This window comes from Oncorhynchus mykiss, chromosome 27, assembly GCF_013265735.2.
Source record: "Oncorhynchus mykiss isolate Arlee chromosome 27, USDA_OmykA_1.1, whole genome shotgun sequence".
Taxonomy (NCBI): domain Eukaryota; kingdom Metazoa; phylum Chordata; class Actinopteri; order Salmoniformes; family Salmonidae; genus Oncorhynchus; species Oncorhynchus mykiss.
In genome coordinates this window covers 24,736,425-24,760,854 of record NC_048591.1, presented here as the reverse complement: position 1 = coordinate 24,760,854, position 24,430 = coordinate 24,736,425, and the positions used below count along the sequence as shown (strand labels likewise).

Genomic DNA, 24,430 nt, shown 5'->3' with positions numbered 1-24,430 from the left:
CATGCTGACTAGCCAATCAGGGCCTGAAGAGACAGCATGGCTAGCTCATATACAGGGGTGAGGTGAATGGGGACTGTTAGATTGGCTAAGGCTATGAGCTGATAGCAATTTCTTACTTGAGGGGGAGAAGAGGTGAGGATGGGTGAGAGCTAGACAAACAATAAACGCACACACTGGAAAAATGTCCTAAAGCAGCCAATTGGATTCCATGAAATTTCAACACCTACAGTAGGATTGGGGTGAGTACCAGAAGTTTTGTGAAATCCAATATGTTGCTTTCGAATTAGCTAGCCTAGCATGAGGACGAAAACGCAAGTGTAATTAAAAACTAGCAGTGTTTCAATCTTCTCGATTTTGCATTTCAGATAATGGGATAATTAGGAGTACAGGGACATCTTCCATCCCTGGATTGAGGTACGTTTTCTAGCTAAATCCCGCGTTCATTAACATGGTGCAAACACAATGGGTGAAAAGCATTTAGACCTGAAGGGATTCAGATGTTTTTAAAGTCATTGGCTGAATCTCAGGTCGAAACATAAAGGAAAGTCTGTGGTAGCCTACCTTATGTCAAGTTTGGGGTGACAGACAGCATCAGGTCAAGCAAATAAGAATTGTTTAAATAAACATTCATTTACATTTTCAAAGTTCTAACGAAATCAACATATTTGAAACAGGGACTCATCAGATCCATTAACTAACAAAGAATTCTCACTCTACAGTGGCGCGCGGTCCTCTATAATGATTCTGTCTCATCATTTGGAATAAGTGGTTGCACGACTCCAGTGAAGCGTTTTGTGTGACGCGTGGCACCAACTGCGCCTCGGCGTCCCAATTATACTTTTCGGCGGGGAGTAGAGCGTATAGGATGCTGTGACAAGGAGCTTGTATGGAGGGAGACCACAATATAAAAGCGACAGTACCAACACTCATTTCTATTAGTCCTTTATAGTGCGATAGGCTTGTCTCTCGAAGTGCGCCCTCGTCATCAGTAGGCTGTTCGTAAATACAGTGTGCATGTGTTGCGATAAACATCATGGCCTTAGGACATCTCATCCCGCAACTGAGGCTGGAGGAGGGTTTGTTCAAGAGCGTCTCCTTCCCTCTTTCAGCAGGGACAAAACCAACGTGGGAAAACAACCTCCTCTTCTAGTGACAGAAAACAACACAGGTAGCCTAGTTTTGATTCTGTAGAACACTGAAAACCTGAGGTTTCCAAACATGCATGGTATTGTGAGTGAAGAGCCGAACATGTGATAAACTCCAACTAAATATTAGATTGAGGTTGGCTTTGTGTTTTAAGGTATTGGAAAGAGTTGCATAATTGTGCTGCATTTGGCCTACATTGCACTATGTGATAAACTGTGGATATAGGGTAGAGTGGGGTAAGTTTAGCCAAAGTAAAGGTTGAGCTACCCCTTGTTTGTAGGAAACCATACACACTACTTCACAGGAGCACCATTTCAAAGTAAAACTTTTTTTAAATCAAAATGTGTTTTTTGGCAGAAATGCCTTCTGGAACATGTTAACTTTCATATGCCTTGATAACCTTCTATTCCATACATAAATATGAGTAAAATTGTACAATTACGAGCCTAGTTGGTTTAGCCACGTAAAAAGTAAGGAACCTTCCTGCTAGCCATGATTTGCTAAGATTATCGATGGGCTGGACTTGCCGGGAGATGAGTTTGGATTGGTCTGCCATGTAGCATGTTTCTGTCTATAACGTGAGCTGTTCAGTATGTGTTGACAGTGCTTACTACCGCACCATGTTTGAAAGATATGACGTTAACGTTAGCCATTGAGAACTACAAAAGATTTGCTACTTTTCTCAACAATATTGATGCCCTGAATTTAGCAGGCGCTATCAACAGATCAGTTGGAAAAAGCGATGGGCTACTTTTTGCACACGCCACGGTCAGTGTGAACCAGTGTGACTTGAGACAACGCTGGCCAATCAAGAGGTAGCTACAAACAAAACAGTCAAATGGTTCCAGTCTACCGTTGAGGGTTCATCCATGTATATGGGTAAGAGTCTGTTATTTAGTTAGCAAACGTTAGCTTGCTGTTTCGCTAGCTAACGTTACGTGCATGATCTGTGTAGTAATATTATTAGCTAGCTAACATTGAACAAATGTGTTTGCTTTAGCTACCTGCAGAGTCATTCTACAGCTATGAAAATGTTTGTATTGGTAGTAGTATGAGTTGGGATTATGCCGGTTCATTGTTTAGCTAGCTAGCTAGCTAGCTAGCTACCTACCTACATGTCTAAACAAAAGACTCCACTTCGGACAGATTATTACGTGACCCATCAATTTAGCCAGATGTGTCTGGGTGTGATTACGGCCATGACACAAGTGTGTCAGGTAAGAATCATCTAATAATGATGAAATATTCATAAAATATTTTTATGTGGACACTGTTTTTGATATTGCTACTATGCAAGTAACCATTTCACTGTGCCATTTACACCTTCTGTATGATGTGCATGTGACAAATAAACAGATTTTATTTGATATAGCTTGTGTTTACCACATTGTGGTAACCACAATCCTTAAAAATATGAGTGGGGCTAACACGGAACCCAAACCGTCTGCGAGCGTGCACCATCGTGCGCTATCGTGCATACATTTATTTTGTTGAACATCCACAGGCTATTTGATTAATTGTTTAGCAGTCTTATGGCTTGGGGATAGAAGCTGTTAAGGAGCCTTTTGGTCCTAGACTTGGTGCTCCGGTACCACTTGCCGTGCGGTCGCAGAGAGAACAGTCTATGCCTTGGGTTGACTGGAGTCTTTGACAATTTTTTGGGCCTTCCTCTGACACCGCCTATTATATAGATCCTGGATGTCAGGAAGCTTACCCCCAGTGATTTACTGGGCTCTACGCACAACCCTCTGTACGGCCATACGGTCAGATGCCGAGCAGTTGCATACCAGGCGGTGATGCAACTGGTCAGGATGCTTCACGACTGTCTGGGTGTGTTTGAACCATGAAGACTGAAATATAACAAAGCAGTTTGACATAGAAACACCAGATTTTTAGCAGTTTTTAACAATGTTATTGATTATTTCATAATGAAAAATAGTAATAGCATTCCACCCATGAGGCCACTAGGTCATTTGACTACAGTAAAGGGTTTTAATTATATTGGGTCAATTTAAATGTATGAGTATGTAGGCCTACAGAATGCATTATTACAAGAATAATAATGGACAGCACATGAGGTTGGTGGCACTTTAATTGGGGAGGACTGGCTCGTAATGACTGGAACAGAATAAGTGCAATGGTATCAAACACATGGTTTGATGCCATTCCATTCGCTCCGTTTCAGCCATTATTAGGAGCTGTCCTCCCCTCAGCAGCCTTCACTGATGGACAGGTAAAAAGGTTAGTTTAACCTTGACACTAAGGATATGATAACCATATCAAGTGGGCTTCTTGTGTGCTGCATCATGGCACTTTTATCTCTTGTAACTAGGCCTATATTGTATTTCAACTTTTAAGGATGAAAATTTTAAGGATGAACTTGAATCCCTGACATCAGACCTCTCAGGATCTTGACAGAAGTTGTTATCTTGACAGAAGTTGACTATAAGGCCCTCGCTTCCTGTCTCTGAAATTCTTGGAATAAACAGAAATCTAAAAAATTCTAAAATGTCCTGCTCTATGCTCTTCTTTCCTAGAATAAATGACCATATAGGTACTGTAGCAGAGGTTATTCCAATGGCACCTTACCAGTCAGCTTGGCTACCTGTGCATCTATAAAGCTTTACAGGCCACTTACTTCTAGGTTGGCAAAGGGAGGGTATATTACTAGAAAAATGTCAAGTATACCAGTAAACTACCAGAATGTTTGTATCTTTCAAGTATTTTATGTAATCAATCACAAGACATCTAGTGACCCCTTTGGGTACTTCAGATGATCACAGGTTTGTGTAATTATCTCTGGCCCTCTCTCTGGCCTTATCAAATGTAAAATATATGAAATGATTAAATAAGCTGATGGAAAAAAAGTGGATTGACAAAGCTGTAAAACATTATCCTAAATATAAATCATCAACTTAGTGAATACCATCTGTGTTTAATGAGGGTTTCAGAATGAAATAGCCTTTATATATTTTTTACAGACTTTTATTTATTTTGCTATGTCAACATGTATTTTCCGTCAGGGTTTTGCTGTCAGACTGGTGGCAATAGTTGGACAAGTTGCAAAGATAATTGAAAATAATGCCATTGTTGATTTAGATTTTCTGTTTTTTCTTCATTTATTTAGGCTATTTTCTTGAATCGTATGGTCTATCTATTAGAAACTCATGGACAATATGGACACAGATTATAACAAATGAATACTGTATATGAATAAAAAAGGTAAGTTATTCAAGTATAAATTTACCAAAGTTATGATAGATTGCCATAGATCTTCTGTTAATTACTGAAGATTCCGGTAACTTTGGTCAATTACCAGTAGCTTTGCAACCCTAGTTACTTCATACAGATTGTGATTACTTTCTCACTGTCTGTAATGTAGGATGTTATCGTAGTAAACTTTATGTGGGGAGAGAGGTTTTAAGTCTGGATTTATTTGTAAATGTTTTCATATGGATAAAACACCACAGAACCTATGATGTAGCTGCTGCTTTAGATACACGTTTGATAACACTGCAAAGTAAATGCCGGCCATAAACGGGCGTTGCAAAGACAATGGAGATGTTTTAAAACATGAATCATGCTAATGCCAAGGTGCAGTTGAGTCATTGATAGGCCAGAGATGGATGGGATTTCCATACTCGCTCAGGTCCCTCTCTTTATCCAGGGGACCTTCTTGAGCTATAGTTCTGTTGTCACTATAACCCATTTACTAGATGGATGTTTAATTGTCCCCGTAACACCAGGTTGAACCTGCCCTTGCCAGGACGAGATGGTGGCATTGTTTTACTACAGAAGACTGTGCATGTCATGGCACAGTGACGGACATCACAACTGCTAGAGCTACAGTAGGAAAGTGCTTGTCAGTTATCAGGCTTCTGTACCCCTCTCTGTATTAACAGGAAACATTTGAGTTTCATGTCAATTTAAACTGTAGCCACAGACAAAAAATGGCAAACCTTTCTGCAGTTATTCTGGCTATAAAATTGCATTAAAAGGGTGTCGTCCTCCTGACCTCCTTTTGGCTTACAGTTCTAGTGGATTTCTGCCTGCTTTTTTGGCATTCCAAGCTTTGACCTTTTTTTTTCTTCTATTTGATTGGTTTAACAGACCTGTTGACCATAAGACAGACTGTCAAATACATGTAAATAACTGGATGAGATTAGTTAAATGCGATAAGGCAGGTTGGGGTAGAAGGAGTACATGATAACAACAGAGATAATAGATCATCCTTTCCCATACAATGACTATGTTTATATGCACACTAATAATTTGATATTAAACTGATTATGGCAGTAGGCCGAGTATGGCATTAGTCATATAAACACCTTACTCTGCTTATCTTAATCGGCAAAAGGTCATAATCGAAGTAAGCATTTGCCGATAAAAACACCTGGTTTTCTGAGCAATCCTTCAAATGATTAGGACGTGAACACCTTAATCGGCGTTTCAACTGAGTATTTGATTTGCACATGTGCTAGCACCAGCCGAGAGCCTCTCTCTTTAGCGTGAAGTTAGTTCAGAACAACTGAAAGTATGCATCTTAGAAATAATTTTCACATACAAACATATGTCTGAACTCAGAATCAAAATAGGCTTCCCAAAAATAACATGGTCGCTGTGGTAGAAAGTTTATTTTGATTTGCAATTTTCTGCATTTATCAAAGTCCCATCAGGTAGCCTGATTTCAGATGTGTTAGGGAAATCGTTCTTCTTGCAAAGCTTGTAATAGTTTTAATCAAATTAATATATTAATCTATTATGTAACTGTGTGATTGAATCACTCATTGATACACCATTACTGTGGCCATCCAGTGGGTGTGTCCATCATTTCTCCACTGCTCTGCTTGGTCGTCAGTTTCATTTTCACTGGCCTTTTCCAGCTCGCTGATTTATATGCTATAAGGAAGCAGTAATAAAGAACTCATCTGGCTCTGCCATCTAACACTACTCTACTCCTGGCTCCCATCCAGATGGATGAATATGTATGCATCTTTATTCCAGCGGCTCATTTAGAATGGGTGGAATCAAGAGTTACTGCAGCCAAGGGTGATGTAATGACTGGTGTGGATGCTGAAGATGTGCAGTATAATTAAAAGCTTTTTGGAGCTGTGATCCATTAAGTTTTAGGCCTTCATAAGTTTTATAGTCTGCTAATATTATTCTCCTATTTTCCTATACAATTAGTTACTGCTTTGTCTTATTGTAGGTAGTCATGGAAGATATGATACTGTGTGCATTATTTACATTTTCCAGCATGCTTGCTGATATGTGGACTGATGTGTAAGGTATGACTATATTTAGACTAGAGCAATTTATATTCATGGCAGTTTGATATGTTTCCAGACAGCTCAGTTCCCTCTGAAACAGCAAGAGGCTGATTGGAAAGATGAAATCTTGTTCCCAAAGCGCAAACAATAATGGAAATGATAGAAATGATCATCTCTCACAAATACCCACCATCTCCCCTTTGACCATCCATCCTCACTCTCCATCCCTCATTCAAGCCCCCTGTTCATTATGCTGGATGCCATCAATCATTTCTAGCATATACTGTATGGTCCTCACTCAGCTCTGTCCCAGTTTATAGAGTAGTCTGTAGTTTTTTAGCCTGATGTTCATATCGTAGTCTTTAGGTTTTTAGCCTGATGTTTATATTGTAGTCTGTAGTTTGTTAGCCTGATGTTTATATCGTAGTCTAGTTTGTTAGCCTGATGTTTATATCGTAGTCTGTAGTTTTAGTAGGATGTTTATATTGTAGTTTGTTAGCCTAATGTTTATTAGCCTGGTGTTTATATCGCACTCTGTAGTTTGTTAGCCTGATGTTTGTATCGTAGACTGTAGTTTGTTAGTCTGATGTTTATATTGTAGTTTGTTAGCCTGGTGTTTATATCGTAGTCTGTCGTTTGTTAGCCTGATGTTTATATCGTAGTTTGTTAGACTGATATTTGTATCGTAGTTTGTTAGCCTGATGTACATTTTGTACATACTGCATGTGGATTGTGTACTCTGTCTATATATTCTGCTTGTTTATTGGATGTCTGTATATTTTATTTATTGTGGCAGCACCATTTTACCGTGTCAAATTCCTGTACATGCAAATGTATTTGACGAATGAAGGTGTCACGTTCTGACCTTTAGTTCCTTTGTTTTGTCTTTATTTTAGTATGGTCAGGGCGTGAGTTGGGCTGGGCAGTCTGTTTGTTTTTCTATGTTGGTTTCTGTGTTCGGCCTAGTATGGTTCTCAATCAGAGGCAGGTGTCGTTAGTTGTCTCTGATTGAGAATCATACTTAGGTAGCCTTTTTCCACCTGTGTTTCGTGGGTGTTTATTTTCTGTCTTTGTGTATGTCGCCAGACAGGACTGTTTCGGTTTTCTTTCATTCACTTTATTGTTTTTTGTATTTCAGTGTTCAGTTTGATTCATTAAATATTACATCATGAACACTTACCACGCTTTGGTCCTCCTATCCTTCTCTCTGCTCCTCCTCAGAAGAGGAGATCCGTTACAGAAACACCCACCAACCAAGGACCAAGCAGCGTGGTATCGGGCAGCAGCGATCTCCGGACTCCTGGACATGGGAGGAGATACTGAACGGAGAGGGACCCTGGGCACAGGCTGGGGAATATCGCCGCCCCAAGGCAGAGCTGGAGGCAGCGATATGAGGAGGCAGCACGGCAGCGCGACAGGCACGAGAGGCAGCCCCTCAGTTCCCTCTGAAACAGCAAGAGGCTGATTGGAAAGATGAAATCTTGTTCCCAAAGCGCACACAATAATGGAAATGATAGAAATTATAATCTCTCACAAATACCCACCATCTCCCCTTTGACCATCCATCCTCACTCTCCATCCCTCATTCAAGCCCCCTGTTCATTATGCTGGATGCCACCAATCATTTCTAGCATATACTGTATGGTCCTCACTCAGTTCTGTCCCAGTTTATAGAGTAGTCTGTAGTTTTTTAGCCTGATGTTCACGAGGAGTGGGGCATAGTCAGGTTGGAGGAAGAAGCGCAGTACTGGTCAGGCACCGTATTATGCGGTCAAACGCACGGTGTCGCCAGTACGCGCTCATAGCCCGGTGGGCTATAGGCCAGCCCCCCACAAGTACCATGTGAGAGTAGGCATCCAGCCAGGGCGTGTTGTGCCAGCCCAGCGTGTTTGGTCTCCAATACGTCGTTTCGGTCCAGGGTATCCTGCGCCGGCGCTGCGTGCTGTGTCTCCAAGACGCTGGGAGGGTGCAGTGCGTTCTATGCCTGTGCTCCGCCCGTGCCGGGCGAATGTGGGTATTGAGCCAAAGGGAGAGGTGCGAGTGGTATGCTCCAGTGCTTACCCACAGCCCGGTTCAACCTGTGCCTGCACTCGGGAGGGTCCGGGCTAAAGTGGGCATCCAGCTTGGAGGAGTGGTGCCAAGGCTGCGCACCAGAGCTCCAATGCTCCCCCACAGCCCGGTCAATCCGGTGCCTCCTCCACGCACCAGGCTCTCTCTCTGTCCCCTCCCTACAGGTGCTCCCGCCTGTCCGGAGCCTCCCGCCTGTCCGGTGCTGCCGGAGTCGTCCTTCACTCCGGCGCTGCCGGAGTCTCCCGTCCATTCGGGACCCGTGGCTTGGGTCCCCAGTCCGAGGTCGGCGGCGAGGGTCGCCGTTTTTAAGACGCCATGGAGGCGGATAAAGGGGCGGAGAAAAACTATGGTGAAGAGGGGTCCACTTCCCACGCCAGAGATCCATTACAGAAGGTGATTCTGATTCTGAGTGCCTTGAAGAAGGAAGAACGAGTAGCGATTGCAGTGCCATCCGGCTCACAGAAGGCACAGGGTGGCGTGTACCTGTCAGGTGAGCCGGCAGCGATGACCCCCATTGTATTTTAGCTGTATGGTGCTTTTGATTTAAACACCACAGGCTTATCAAACAACCGTAATGTGGTACGTCAATGAAAAGGTCAGCAAAGTGGAAGTTTTCCCAACGTCTTCTTTAGTTGGCTAAGGACTAGGCCAATGGCCTTTCTCCCAAGGAACAGCTCCCACCTCCTAGTTTCTCTCTGTTGACATGCCTCCTAATGAGGACAATCAAAACTGTGCTAGTAGATGAGGCAAATTGGAGCCTTGGTAAAATTATAATAAAAAAATAAAAATCCATGTGAGATCTAGTGCACCAGTTATCTCTGATTGTCTCAAGCCACTGCCTAGATCAATGCAGCCTGGCACATGTTACATCTATTTTCAAAAGCAAGGGGACACATACTCCCTCATGCCAAGTGAGCACGGGGATTTTTACTTACTGGGAAAAAATGACCTAGTCTATATTTTCATGGCCATTTTCATTATGTGAAGTGAGATGAGATGGAGTGGGCTTTTTGGATGCTTTTTCATTTCATTTTTTGTACCAAATGGAAAAGGTTGAGTCTTATACTTAGAGTATTGCTCATGTGCTGTGCTCACTGTAATTTCAGTCAAAGATCTGGCACATCTTGCTGTCCCCAGATTACAAATCACCAAGCTCCCAACCCCGTACTTGGGTGTCCTGTGTGCATTCTTGTCTTCACAACTGGGTTAAACATCATGTTGAGTTTCCCATGTCTGGGCCATGAGCAGTGTTACAGGCAGGTGCTTGGAACACTTCACTACCATCACAACCTTAACCACAGCACCTGCCTGGAACACTGCGGTTAAGGTTTCACAGGCAGGGCAGACTAAGCCAGGCAGGGTGTAGTGAAGTGCTTCTTATCAGACATTGTTCGGGGCTAGGGCTGCCACACTCCTGCTGTTTTTTCCCCAGGCCCTCAGGCCCGGAATCTTCCCAAAGGGCCAATACACAGTAACAGGATAGTCTCTCTGGAACCCAGACTGTTTCCATTATTCCATACAGGTCCACAGACCAACAGATAGACACACACACACAGCTCTCGTCTTGCTTTTCAGGGATGTAACTCCCACTTGTACAGCACCAGTGAAGTGCCTTCAGCTGTAATGTGTTTAGATATGGTGCTTTCTTACTGGCCTGAGGCTTACTGTGATAGCCCTAACGCTCTTCCAAATCAGTAGATAAAATGTTTTACAGCGTTGTCACCTAAGCCATTTTCAGTCTACCCACAATGGATACACTTATTCAGTTGTAGCTAAGCCTATACTGTATAACAGGTTGATTTGATGTAATCACCAGAAAATCTAAATCTATATTGATGATAATGGATCTGCTTAGCTAGTCTGATGTTTTACCCCTCCATTGAGTCTTAAAGCTGCAATATGTAACATTTTGGCCAACCTGACCAAATTCACATAGAAATGTGAGTTATAGATCTGTCATTCTCATTGAAAGCAAGTCTAAGAATCGGTAGATATGTTCTATGTGCGCTATTTCTATTCTTTGTGTGCTTAAGTTTAGTTTTTGCATCTTTTACTTTTGGTTTTGTACACTAGCTTCAAACAGTTGAAAATACAATATTTTTGGTTATGGAAAATATATTTTACAGCATTTTAGATGGTACAAAGATTCTCTACTTTACACATGCTTGTTTTGTCGCATGAACTGAAATTCTGCAAACTATTAGAATTTTAGCAAACAGGAAATTGCAGAGCAATTTCTGCATAGTGCATCTTTAAACAGTGTGATATTTCTATCCTATGTGTTCAGCAGCGGCAGCAGAACAATCAGGCCCATACGCTGCTGTTAAGCTGTCCTGTCTAGGTAATTAGATCCAAATCGTCCTTATCACAAAATCCCTAATCCCTCTGATATATACAGCATTCTGGTGTTACTGGGCTCAGCCCAGTTGACAAACTGCAGCATGGAAGGAAGGCAATATTCACTGTGTTGGTAATTGGATCGCATGGCTGGAGTTTAGCAACATTACTGTCCCGAGGCCGCCATATGTCATGATTGGTCTGGAGATGTGCCTTGCAGTCACAGTGTGTATGTGTGTGCATGTCCTGTGTGTGTGTCCGGTCATGGCTCCACCCCCCCCCCCCCCCCCCCCCCCCCCCAACCACTCAGTGCAGACCAGATGGTTAGATTAAATCACATGAAGGTGTTTCTTGCTAATGCCCTGTTCAGTCAAGCGTTATCCCTGGGAAAATATCAGTTTTGCTTGGCATTAGTTTTCATGCATCTTGTGAAACCTCCAACCAACTATATATTTTTACATTGAAATGTTCATCATTGATTAAACACCTCCAATACTGAACCCTTACAGAACCCTACGCTCCTCTTCCAGGGCCTGTAAATGAGCAGCCATCCTCTGAGCACACTGCCACTGACTCTCTCTCTCTGTCCCTCTCTCTCCATGGAGCACATCTCACCCCAGGGCTCCAGCTAATGAGACAGCACAGGAAAATTGATTTAGCTCTCTGCTCCCTCCCTATCTCCATCTCAGAGAGGCCAGAGATAAAACAGAGGAGTCCCTGGGATCAGGTCTCAGTAATTTCCTCTCCTCTGACCGACTGCACTGAAGAGATTAATTGTAGACAAATCAGGGAAATAACTAAGTGAACATCTAACAATGGTATTGTATTACAGGGAAGTAGGTGTTCTGGTTTAAGGTGCTTAAAATTGTTAACAGGTTTTCTTTCAAAGAAAGAACAATGCATTTTCAACAAGGATGCAAAGAGTTTGTTTTCTCTGATCATGTGAGACTTCCTTGCTCTTTCGTCTCTGTATGGCTTGCATGCAGGAAGACTCAGTTGTGCGCTTGCTTGTTTGCAAATGCAAACAAATGAATGTTTAGGCAAACATTGGAGTTCTGTCTGAACTAATCAGAATTGGAATGGCCCACTGGTACGTTACAGTATTCACTGTCTCTGTGTACTGTAGAGTGTTCTTCCACATGGTGGCAGGATTGCACTATTTCAGGATGAAGTGGATTACCTGAAACAGATCCCAATATGAATAGGGTCACATTCTTGTATTTGGCTTTGTGGAAAGCCAGGAAAAGTTCAGATAAAGCAAGATCAAACACACACACACAGGATAAGTGATGCCATTTAAAGTGAAACCCTTTCAAGGACTACTCCAAAAGGTTCACAGCTCCCAGAGTCAACAGTGAGAGAAATGTGCATCACAGGCATCACAAGGGACATGCTCTGACAGGAGACATCAACTTTGTCATTCATGCCATTGTTTTTGTAAATAAATGCACTGCAAGGACAAACATGAAGGATAGACACAGTACCATATAATTAGGAATTTGAATACTAGAATTGACAACCCTCCTTATGACAGCGTGGAAAGTGTTCATGAGTTTTATTTTCAAAAAACATTTTTTATGAATTTATTTGCAAATTATGGTGGAAAATAACAAAAGTTTATCTCAATACTTTGTTATATACCCTTTGTTGGCAATTAGAGGTCAAACGTTTTCTGTAAGTCTTCACAAGGTTTTCACACACTGTTGCTGGTATTTTGGCCAATTCCTCCATGCAGATCTCCTCTAGAGCAGTGATGTTTTGGGGCTGTTGCTGGGCAACACGGACTTTCATCTCCCTCCAAAGATTTTCGATGGGGTTGAGATCTGGAGACTGGCTAGGCCACTCCAAGACCTTGAAATGCTTCTTACGAAGCCACTCCTTCGTTGCACGGGCGGTGTGTTTGGGTTTTTGAGTTGAGTTTTTACAAAAAAGTAATATTTTGGTTTCATCTGACCATATGACATTCTCCAAATCTTCTTCTTCAGACGGGCCTGAACATGTACTGGCTTAAGCAGGGGGACACGTCTGGCACTGAAGGATTTGAGTCCCTGGCGGTGTAGTGTGTTACTGATGGTAGGCTTTGTTTCTTTGGTCCCAGCTCTCTGCAGTTCATTCACTAGGTCACACTCCAAACTCCACTATGGAAAATACCAAAGAAATGTCAAAGGACACCAGAAACTAAATTGTAGACCTGCACCAGGCTGGGAAGACTGAATCTGCAATAGGTAAGCAGCTTGATCATTTTGACCCCACGGGGTGAGATCTTGCGTGGAGCCCCAGATCGAGGGAGATTATCAGTGGTCTTGTATGTCTTCCATTTCCTAATAATTGCTCCCACAGTTGATTTCTTCAAACCAAGCTGCTTACCTATTGCAGATTCAGTCTTCCCAGCCTGGTGCAGGTCTACAATTTTGTTTCTGGTGTTTGTCCTTTGACAGCTCTTTGGTCTTGGCCATAGTGGAGTTTGGAGTGTGACTGTTTGAGGTTGTGGACAGGTGTCTTTTATACTGAACAAGTTCAAACCGGTGCCATTAATACAGGTAATGAGTGGAGGACAGAGGAGCCTCTTAAAGAAGAAGTTACAGGTCTGTGAGAGCCAGAAATCTTGCTTGTTTGTAGGTGACCAAATACTTATTTTCCACCATAATTTGCAAATAAATTCATTAAAAATCCTACAATGTGATTTTCTGGAGAAAAACAATATATAATTTTGTCTGTCATAGTTGAAGTGTACCTATGATGAACATTACAGGCCTCATCTTTTTAAGTGGGAGAACTTGCAAAATTGGTGGCTGACTAAATAATTTTTTGCCCCACTGTATATGATCCCCAATCAGAGACAACGATAGACAGCTGCCTCTGATTGGGAAACACACATGGCCAAAAACAAAGAAATAGAAAACAGACTTTCCCACCCGAATCACACCCTGACCTAACCAAACATAGAAAATAATAAGGAACTCTAAGGTCAGGGCGTGACAGTTATGTCCTTCATGGTGTTGTCATAATTGTATGGGAAGCTCTGCTCAATCCAAGAGTACAACCAATTGATTACAGGTTTGCCCCAAAAATGGAGGAGGCGGGTTGCAGCGGGTGGAGGTAGGGAACTGGTCTGTCTGCCCAATATAAAGGATCACAACTGGCGGAGGAATAAAAATAGCATAAATAGCAAAGTATACCAGTTTCATTTGAGGACCAGGATGTTGACAACTGTGCCATACAGATTGCAAAATAGTTGGGAAGAGATTTGATGTACCGATTCCATGGTACAGGGTGTATGAGTTGATATATTAAACAATGCAAGATTCAAGACTTTGTGATTTTCATATAATTATTATATAGAATTTTTGCCACCAAAACAATGTTGAATATTCCCGGATACGCACCAGGTTATACGCACTCCTGAGATCCAGTTTCGTGAATAAGCGCGCCCCATGCATTGACTCACCGTGATTTGATTGAGACCTCTATTGTCAGGAAATAGTGGAGTTATGATGAGCCAACCAGCCTAGTTCCATGGGAAACGCAGGACAATCAACTCAAGGAAACAGACAGGTACAAACAGGTGGTCAACAGAGGACTCTGGATGAGTGTGATGCAGACTCACCTGGGGTGATGCCAGAGTGCTCTGCCTGTTGTCTCGACTCACAGCGGAACCGACACGGCACCGACCGGCAGTGTGCCCTCTGCGGCCACAGATGGTGCACGTGATGGTTCCTCCTCCAGTCTCCCTATGCGCAGCCCTTCCCAACTCCATGGGCACCGGAGCGGGGGTGCTGGAAGATGGCACCGACAGAGCCCCCTCTGGACGTCCGCGGGTGACCAGCAGGTTATCCAACCGGATAGACAAATCCACCAGGTGGTCAAAGGAGATGGTGGTATCCCTGCAGGCCAGCTCATGTTGGACGTCCTCGCGCAGGATCGTGGTCGATGAGGGCCCTGTCGTTCCAGCCTGCTCCGGCGGCCAAGGTCCGGAATTCCTGGGCGCTCCTTGTCCCCTGCCTCAAATGGAAGAGCCGTTCTCCCGCGTCTCTCCCTTTGGGCGGATGGTCGAAGACGGCCCGGAAGCGACAGGTGAACTCCTCGAAGTGGTCCAACGCCACGTCATATTCTACCCACACAGAGCCCACTCCAGAGCTCTCACTGAGAGGCATGCGACAAGGGCAGAGGCATGAGACGAGGGCACTCTCTCCCTTCCTGAGGGAGCTGGGTGCACAGTGTCCAGGTAAAGGTCCAGTTGTAATGGGAATCCCTGGCACTGTGGCCGTCCCATCTTACTCCCTGGGAAGGGAGAGACATATCCCACTGGGACTGGCTCCGGTTGGGACGGGTAGAGGCAACCCCGGTTGCACTGGTCGAGGCACTGGAGAGACTTCCTGTCTCGCCCAGCGGTCCATAGTCTGGACAATGAGATCCAAGATGATGTAACATAGCCGAATGTTCCTGGACGCGCTCCTCGACTCCTAACCGGGGTACCTGCTCCTGCTGACTCCATTGTAGGGTGTGTAATTCTGTTACGTGTGTGTACGGGAGGCGAAGTCAGGTGCAGGAGAGCAGAGTAGAGTTAACCAGCGCACTTTTATTCCGGTCAATAAATAATCACAAAATGACATCAAAGTGCCCAAAACACGGAACATGTACAAAAGTCTAGTGCGTGAACATACCCACATAACAATAAACAATTACACACAAAGACATGGAGGGGGAACAGAGGACTAAATAAATGCAGTGTGATTAGATAATGAAACCAGGTGTGTATGGAAACAAGACCAAACAGACATTTGAAAAATGGATCGGTGATGGTGAGAAAGCCGGTGACATCGAACACCACCCGAACGAGGTGTCGTGTCTTTACTATCATTACATTTCAGACTTAGTTTTTATCAGATTCTCTGTAATTAGTATTACGCGATCAAACTGTTTAATCATGTAACCGTAATTAACTAGGAAGTTGGGGCACCAAGGAAAATATTCAGATTACAAAGTTATAATTTCCCAATTTAACCTCAGATATTTTCATATCTGATCAATAGTCTTCTGATTTAATTATTTACTTTACCTCATGTTAGTCTCATTCCAAATGTCGTAAATTGTTGGTTATCTGCACAAACCCAGTTTTCACTATGAGTCATCCATATATCAATTGTCTTAAATCATTTATTTATTACTAAGTAATTCCCAGAAATGCATAAACAAAACAACAAATTAAATATGGTTACAAGAAATGATAGGAGAATGTGCCCTAGTGGGCTAAACCGGCATGACAGCTTGTTAGACAAAAGGGAAGTGTGGGTTGACCAAGAAGTCACTACAGAGTTAATAATTATAACAATTGAAATGCTAATCCTTTACATATGAACAATTGCAATAAATATATACACTGCTCAAAAAGATAAAGGGAACACTTACATTGTGTTGTTTAACTCCAAGTCAATCACACTTCTGTGAAATCAAACTGTCCACTTAGGAAGCAACACTGATTGACAATACATTTCACATGCTGTTGTGCAAATGGAATAGACAACAGGTGGAAATTATAGGCAATTAGCCCAACACCCATAATAAAGGAGTGGTTCTGCAGGTGGGGAACACAGACCACTTCTCAGTTCCTATGCTTCCTGGCTGATGTTTTGATCACTTTTGACTGCTGGCGGTGCTTTCACTCTAGTGGTAGCATGAGACGGAGTCTACAACCCACACAAGTGGCTCAGGTAGTGCAGCTCATCCAGGATGGCACATCAATGCGAGCTGTGGCAAGACGGTTTGCTGTGTCTGTCAGCGTAGTGTCAAGAGCATGGAGGCGCTACCAGGAGACAGGCCAGTACATCAGGAGATGTGGAGGAGGCCGTAGGAGGGCAACAACCCAGCAGCAGGACCGCTACCTCCGCCTTTGTGCAAGGAGGAGCACTGCCAGAGCCCTGCAAAATGACCTCCAGCAGGCCACAAATGTGCATATGTCTGCTCAAGCGGTCAGAAACAGACTCCATGAGGGTGGTATGAGGGCCCGACGTCCACAGGTGGGGGTTGTGCTTACAGCCCAACACCGTGCAGGACGTTTTTCATTTGCCAGAGAACACCAAGATTGGCAAATTCGCCACTGGCGCCCTGTGCTCTTCACAGATGAAAGCAGGTTCACACTGAGCACATGTGACAGACGTGACTGTCTGGAGACGCCGTGGAGAACGTTCTGCTGCCTGCAACATCCTCCAGCATGATCGGTTTGGCGGTGGGTCAGTCATGGTGTGGGGTGGCATTTCTTTGGGGGGGGCCCCATGTGCTCGCCAGAGGTAGCCTGACTGCCATTAGGTACCGAGATGAGATTCTCAGACCCCTTGTGAGACCATATGCTGGTGCGGTTGGCCCTGGGTTCCTCCTAATGCAAGACAATGCTAGATCTCATGTGGCTGGAGTGTGTCAGCAGTTCCTGAAATAGGAAGGCATTGATGCTATGGACTGGCCCGCCCATTCCCCAGGCCTGAATCCAATTGAGCACATCTGGGGCATCATGTCTCGCGCCGTCCACCAACGCCACGTTGCACCACAGACTGTCCAGGAGTTGGTGGATGCTTTAGTCCAGGTCTGGGAGGAGATCCCTCAGGAGACCATCCGCCACCTCATCAGGAGCATGCCCAGGCGTTGTAGGGAGGTCATACAGGCACGTGGAGGCCACACATACTACCGAGCCTCATTTTGACTTGTTTTAAGGACATTACATCAAAGTTGGATCAGCCTGTAGTGTGGTTTTCCACTTTAATTTTGAGTGTGATCCAGACCTCCATGGGTTGATACATTTCATTTCCATTGATCATTTTTGTGTGATTTTTGTTGTCAGCACATTCAACTATGTAAAGAAAAAAGTATTTAATAAGAATATTTCATTCAGATCTAGGATGTGTTATTTTAGTGTTCCCTTTATTTTTTTTAGCAGTGTATATTTACTGCCACTGTGTCGTCTTGATCGCTGTTGAAAAGTTAGTTTATTTTGTAGAATTGTCCGTCTCTCTCTCTCTCTCTGTCGTGGTTATAGTGGATAGTTCAGAGTTACATTAATTCATGTTGTTGTAGACTGAATGTTTCGGGCGGTTGTTCTTCGCGTTCAATTCATCCAAAAGGTGATCAAGGGGGTTGAGGTCAGGGCTCTGTGCAGGCCAGTCAAGTTCTTCCACAACGATCTCGATAAACCATTTCTGTATGGACCTTGGTTTGTGCACGTGGGCATTGTCATGCTGAAGCAGGAAAGGATCTTCCCCAAACTGTTGCCACAAAGTTGAAGCACAGAATCAAGGGGCATAGAATTAAGGGGCATAGCCCGAACCATGAAAAACAGCCCCAGACCACTTTACAGCTGGCGCTATGCATTCGGGCAGGTAGATTTGTCCAGGCATCCATCAAACCCAGGTTCGTCTGTCGGATTGCCAGATGGTAACGCGTGATAGCGCGTTCCCACTGCTCCAGAGTCCAATGACGGCGAGCTTTACACCACTCCAGCCGACACTTGGCATTGCGCATGGTGATCTTAGGCTTGTGTGCGACTCCTCGGCCATTGAAACCTGTCACGCCTGCTCCCTGGTGCTCGAGGGCGCCAGGCTGCTCATCATTACACACACCTGTCACCATGGATTTGCGCATCAACTTTCATTGGACTCCCCTATACCTGTCTATTCCTCAGTTTCATCCCTGTGTCAGCATTAATGTTATGTTTCCCTTGTCCAGACGCTGTCCGTGTTTTGTTTCATGTCTGTTATTTATTAAATATTGACTCCCTGTACTTGCTTCTCATCTCCCAGCATTTGTTCTTACAGAAACCAATTTCATGAAGCTCCCGACGGAAAGTTATTGTGCTGACGTTGCTTCCAGGGGTAGTTTGGAACTAAATAGTGAGTGTTGCAACCGAGGACAGACTATTTTTACGTGCTTCAGCACTCGGCGGTCCCCCTCTGTTAGCTTGTGTGGCCTACCACTTCACGGCTGAGCCGTTGTTGCTCCTAGAGGTTTCCCCTTCACAATAACAGCACTTATTGTTGACCGGGGCAGCTCCAGCAGGGCAGAAATATGACATCCTAAGGTGGCATCCTATGATGTTGCCAAGTTGAAAGTCACTGAGCTCTTCAGTAAGGCCATTCTACTGTCAATGTTTGTCTACGGAGATTGCTGGCTGTGTGCTCGATTTTATACACTTGTCAGCAACAGATGTGGCTGAAATAGTGGAATCCACTAATTTGAAAGCGTGGCCACATACTTTTATAAATATATAGTGTATAAAAAACCATCATATCAAAGTAAACTTAGTCACGCAATGATATGTTGTGTGGTCCTCCCACTACAACTCAGAAAAGCATGCGTTTATTAGGCTACAGATTAAATAACTTATGATGAACTTCACAACGTGGTGAAAGTGGACAGTGATGCGCTTGATGCTCCTTTCCAAAAAATATCTTATTCTGGTGACATGATGATTTATGCTTGGCTACTGTTTGACAAGTGAAAATGATCTTGCTCTTATCCATATTAATTTTCTCATGTAGGTTGCCTATCCGCACTGTATCTGCGAGCTGTTGGCTAGACCAAAGTGTGCACATTTGCAATATAACTCAGCACTTTTTGTGACGCAACCATCAGTAGAGTGGAAAATGCAATGGAAACCCATTTTAACTTGTATTTTTTATTAGGTACATGGGAATTTAAGTGCAAAAGTTATTTTTATGTGCGTTACGCCATCTCACACAGCCTGTTATCTGCAATAAGTCCGTTTGATGGAAACTCATCTCTGGTGAGAAAATGTGCATATTGATTTATGCAGATTTTAGAGTATTCGCATATCTTTTTGCCAAGTGTGTTGAACTCTCATGTAATTTAGACCTACAGTACCAGTCAACAGTTTGGACACAACTCATTCAAGGGTTGTTCATTATTTTTAATATTTTCTACATTGTAGAATAATAGTGAAGACATCACTATGAAATAACACATATGGAATCAAGTAGTAACCAAAAAAGTGTTCAACAAATCAAAATATATTTTAGATTTCAGATTCTTCAAAGTAGACACCCTATGTCTTGACAGATTTGCACACTCTTGACATTCTCTCAGCCAGCTTCACCTGGAAGGCTTTTCCAATAGTCTTGAAGGAGTTACCACATATACTGAGCACTTGTTGGCTGCTTTTCCTTCACTCTGAGTTCCAACTCATCCCAAACCATCTCAATTGGGTTGATATCGGGTGATTGTGGAGGCCGGGTCATCTGATGCAGCACTCCATCACTCTCCTTCTTGGTCAAATAGCCCTTACACAGCCTGTAGGTGTAGCACAAATGGGTGTCCCACTAAGTGCAAACCAGATGGGAAGGCGTATCGCTGCAGAATGCTGTGGTTGCCATGCTGGTTAAGTGTACCTTGAATTCTAAATAGATCACAACAGTGTCAACAGCAAAGCACCCCCCATCGACATCAGGATTGCGTGATAAACCTCCAGGTAAACGCTGCACTCCCAGGAGTCATGTGTATCCTTTATCCCAGGAGGAGATGTTGGCTATGGAGACATATGTCATGGAAGCTCTGGGACAGGGGTACATTCGGCCCTCCGTGTCACCCGCCTCCTCGAGTTTCTTTTTTGTGAAGAAAAAGGATGGTGGTTTGCGTCCGTGTATTGATTATCGAGGTCTCAATTCCATCACGGTGGGTTTTAGTTACCCACAACCTCTCATCGCTACAGCAGTGGAATCATTTCACGGAGCGAGTTTCTTCACGAAACTGGATCTCAGGAGCGCGTATAATCTGGTGCGTATTCGGGAGGGAGATGAGTGGAAAACCGCGTTTAGTACCACATCTGGCCATTATGAATACCTCGTCATGACGTACGCGTTAAAGAATGCTCCAGCTATCTTTCAATCCTTCGTTGACGAGATTCTCAGAGATCTGCACGGACAGGGTGTGATGTATATTGACGATATTTTGATCTACTCCGCTACACGCACCGCACGTGTGTCTCTGGTGCGCAAGGTTCTTGGGCGACTGCTGGAGCATGACCTGTACGTGAAGGTGGAGAAATGTTTTCCAAACGAGCCGTTTCCTTCCTGTGTTATCGTATTTCCAGCTCGGTGGTGGTAATGGAGGGTGACCGCGTCAAGGTCGTAATTGGCCGACTCCGACCACGGTAAAGGAGGTGCAGCGGTTCTTAGGGTTTGCCAATTACTACCGGAGGTTTATCCGGGGTTTTGGTCAGGTAGCAGCTCCTATTACCTCACTGCTGAAGGGGGGGGGGCGGTGCGTTTGCAATGGTCAGCAGAGGCGGACGGAGCTTTCCGTAGGTTGAAAGCGCTGTTCACCGAGGCGCCGGTGTTGGCGCATCCGGACCCTTATTTGGCGTTCATAGTAGAGGTAGACGCATCCGAGGCTGGGGTTGGAGCGGTGCTCTCACAGCGCTAGGGTACGCCACCGAAGCTCCGCCCCTGTGCTTTTTTTTGTTGCTTTTTTTCGAAGAAGCTCGGGCCAGCGGAGCGGAATTATGATGTGGGGGACAGGGAGTTGTTGGCTATGGTTAAGGCCCTGAAGGTGTGGAGACACTGGCTTGAGTGGGCTAAGCACCCTTTCCTCATCTGGACTGACCACCGTAACCTGGAGTATATCCGATCAGCTAGGAGACTGAATCCTCCTCAGGCAAGGTGGGCCATGTATTTCACCAGATTTCGTTTTACGATCTCGTATCAACCAGGTTCCCTCAACACTAAGGCCAACGCGCTGTCCCGCCTCTATGACACTGAGGACCGGTCCATCGATCCTACTCCCATCATTCCGGCGGCTAAACTGGTGGCACCAGTAGTATGGGAGGTGGACGCGGACATCGAGCGGGCGCTAAGGGAGGAACCTGCGCCTCCACAGTGTCCGGAGGGTCATAGGCACGTGCCGCTCGCTGTTCGTGATCAATTGATTCAATGGGCTCATAGTCTACCCTCGTCGGGTCACCCGCTCACCCGGGAATTTCAAGGACAGTGCGAGGTCTTAGGGGGAAGTACTGGTGGCCCACCTTGGTGAGGGATGTGCGATTCTATGTCTCCTCCTGTTCGGTGTGCGCCCAGAGTAAGGCTCCTAGGCACCTGCCACGAGGGAAGTTACAACCCCTCCACGTTCCACAACGGCCGTGGACCCATCTATCGGTGGATTTTCTTACTGACCTTCCCCCCCTCTCAGGGAAACACGACGATCCTGGTCGTTGTGGATCGGTTCTCTAAGCCCTGCCGGAAGCTAGGTCTGCAGTGTGTAGGGCCATTTAACCTCTTGAAACTCAAGGGGCAGTATTTCATTTTTGGATGAAAAACGTTCCCGTTTTAAACAAGATATTTTTGTCACGAAAAGATGCTCGACTATGCATATAATTAACAGCTTTGGAAAGAAAACACTCGGACGTTTCTAAATCTGCAAAGATATTACCTGTGAGTGCCACAGAACTGATGCTACAGGCGAAACCAAGATGAAATTTCAAACAGGAAGTACCCCAGATTTTGGAGGCGCTGTGTTCCAATGTCTCCTTATATGGCTGTGAATGCGCAAGGAATGAGCCTACACTTTCTGTCGTTTCCCCAAGGTGTTTGCAGCATTGTGACGTATTTGTAGGCATATCATTGGAAAATTGACCATAAGAGACTACATTTACCAGCCTGGTGTCCTCCGTCGAAACTATTGCGTAATCTCCAGGTGCGTGCATGTTTCCATTTTGAAGAGAGGAGAAACTAAACTTATCATCGAATAGATATGTGAAAAACACCTTGAGGATTGATTCTAAACAACGTTTGCCATGTTTCTGTCGATATTATGGAGTTAATTTGGAAAAAAGTTTGCGTTTTAATGACTGAATTTTCTGGTTTTTTTCTCAGCCAAACGTGATGAACAAAACGGAGCGATTTCTCCTGCACAAATAATATTTTTGGAAAAACTGAATATTTGCTATCTAAGAGTCTCCTCATTGAAAACATCCGAAGTTCTTCAAAGGTAAATGATTTTATTTGAATGCTTTTCTTGTTTTTGTGAAAATGTTGCCTGCTGAATGCTAGGCTTAATGCTATGCTAGCTATCAATACTCTTACACAAATGCTTGTTTTGCTATGGTTGAAAAGCATATTTTGAAAATCTGAGATGACCGTGTTGTTAACAAAAGGCTAAGCTTGAGAGCCAATATATTTATTTCATTTAATTAGCGATTTTCATGAATAGTTAACGTTGCGTTATGCTAATGAGCTTGAGGCTATACTTAAGATCCCGGATACGGGATTGCTCGTCGCTAGAGGTTAAAGTCCTGAGGAGAATAAACGCGGTTTGTTATCGATTATTACTTCCTTTGTATTATCGCATTAACCCCTCGTTTTATGTCTCTCCTCAGGCCGGTGGTAGCTGGTCCCATGCAGGAAGGTGAGGTTCCGGAGGTCCCTCCGCCCCCTCTGGACATCGAGGGGTCCCCGGCGTACACGATACGAGCTATTCTAGACTCAAGACGCCGGGTGAGGGGTCTGCAGTACCTCGTTGACTGGGAGGGGTACGGTCCAGAGGAGAGGTGCTGGGTCCCGGTGGGGGATATTCTGGATCCATCTATGTTGAGAGAGTTCCAATCGCCCTGCGCCTCGGCCCCCGGGTCGTCCCCGAGGCCGGCGTCGGCACGCTGCGGGAGCTGCGAGTCAGGGGGGGTACTACTGTCGAATATTACCGACGGTGGCTCCCCTTCTTGTTCGGGTGGCGCTCGGCGTCACCGGTCTACTAGCTGCCACCGATCCTTTGTTCCGTGTTCGTTTGGTTTTGTCTAATTGTTTTCACCTGTTCATTGTTTGGTTGTTAGTGTGGTGTTATTTAAGTTAGTTTAGCCCGCTTCTGTTTGTGCAGGCTTGTTCTTCTGTATTTGTGAGAGGTGTTTAGTGTTTTGTTGGGTTTTCTCGCTGTCCTGGTATTTTTACCTAAGGGTACCTAATGTAGTAATAGTTACGCCTGTGTTGGGTAATACTATTTTGTTATTTTTGATTTTGGACATTAAAGCGTGTTTTTTCCCGCATCCTTTGCTCTCTGCGCCTGACTCCACACCCATTCACTCATTAAGCGTTACACATGAAGGCCTGCTTTATGCACTCTCCTCTGAACAGTTGATGTTGAGATGTGTCTGTTACTTATTTGGGCTGCAATTTTCTGAAGCTGGTAACTCTAATGAACTTATCCTCTGCAGCAGAGGTAACTCTGGGTCTTCCTTTCCTGTGGCGGTCCTCATGAGAGCCATTGTCATCATAGCGCTTGATGGTTTTGAAGACTGCACTTGAAAAAACTTTCAAACTTCTTGAAAATGTACATATTGACTGACCTTCATGTCTTAAAGTAATTATGGACTGTCATTTCTCTTTTCTTATTTGAGCTGTTCTTGCCATAATATGGACTTGGTCTTTTACCAAATAGGGCTATCTTCTGTATACCAGCCCTACCTTGTCACAACACAACTGATTGGCTCAAATGTATTTAAGAACAAAATAAATTCCACAAATTAACTTTTAACAGGGCACACATGATAATTGAAATGCGTTCCAGGTGACTACCTCGCTGGTTCATAGAATGCCAAGAGTGTACAAAGCGGTCATCAA

General features: G+C 44.2%; 1 long non-coding RNA gene across 1 annotated transcript; it reads left to right on the top strand.

Moving 5' to 3' along the window:
• Positions 1 to 23,253, top strand: LOC118944784. The gene is made up of 3 exons (XR_005040099.1): positions 1 to 239; positions 366 to 414; positions 23,197 to 23,253. It is a non-coding gene; the product is annotated as an uncharacterized LOC118944784 (long non-coding RNA).
• Positions 23,254 to 24,430: the final 1,177 nt, after the last annotated feature.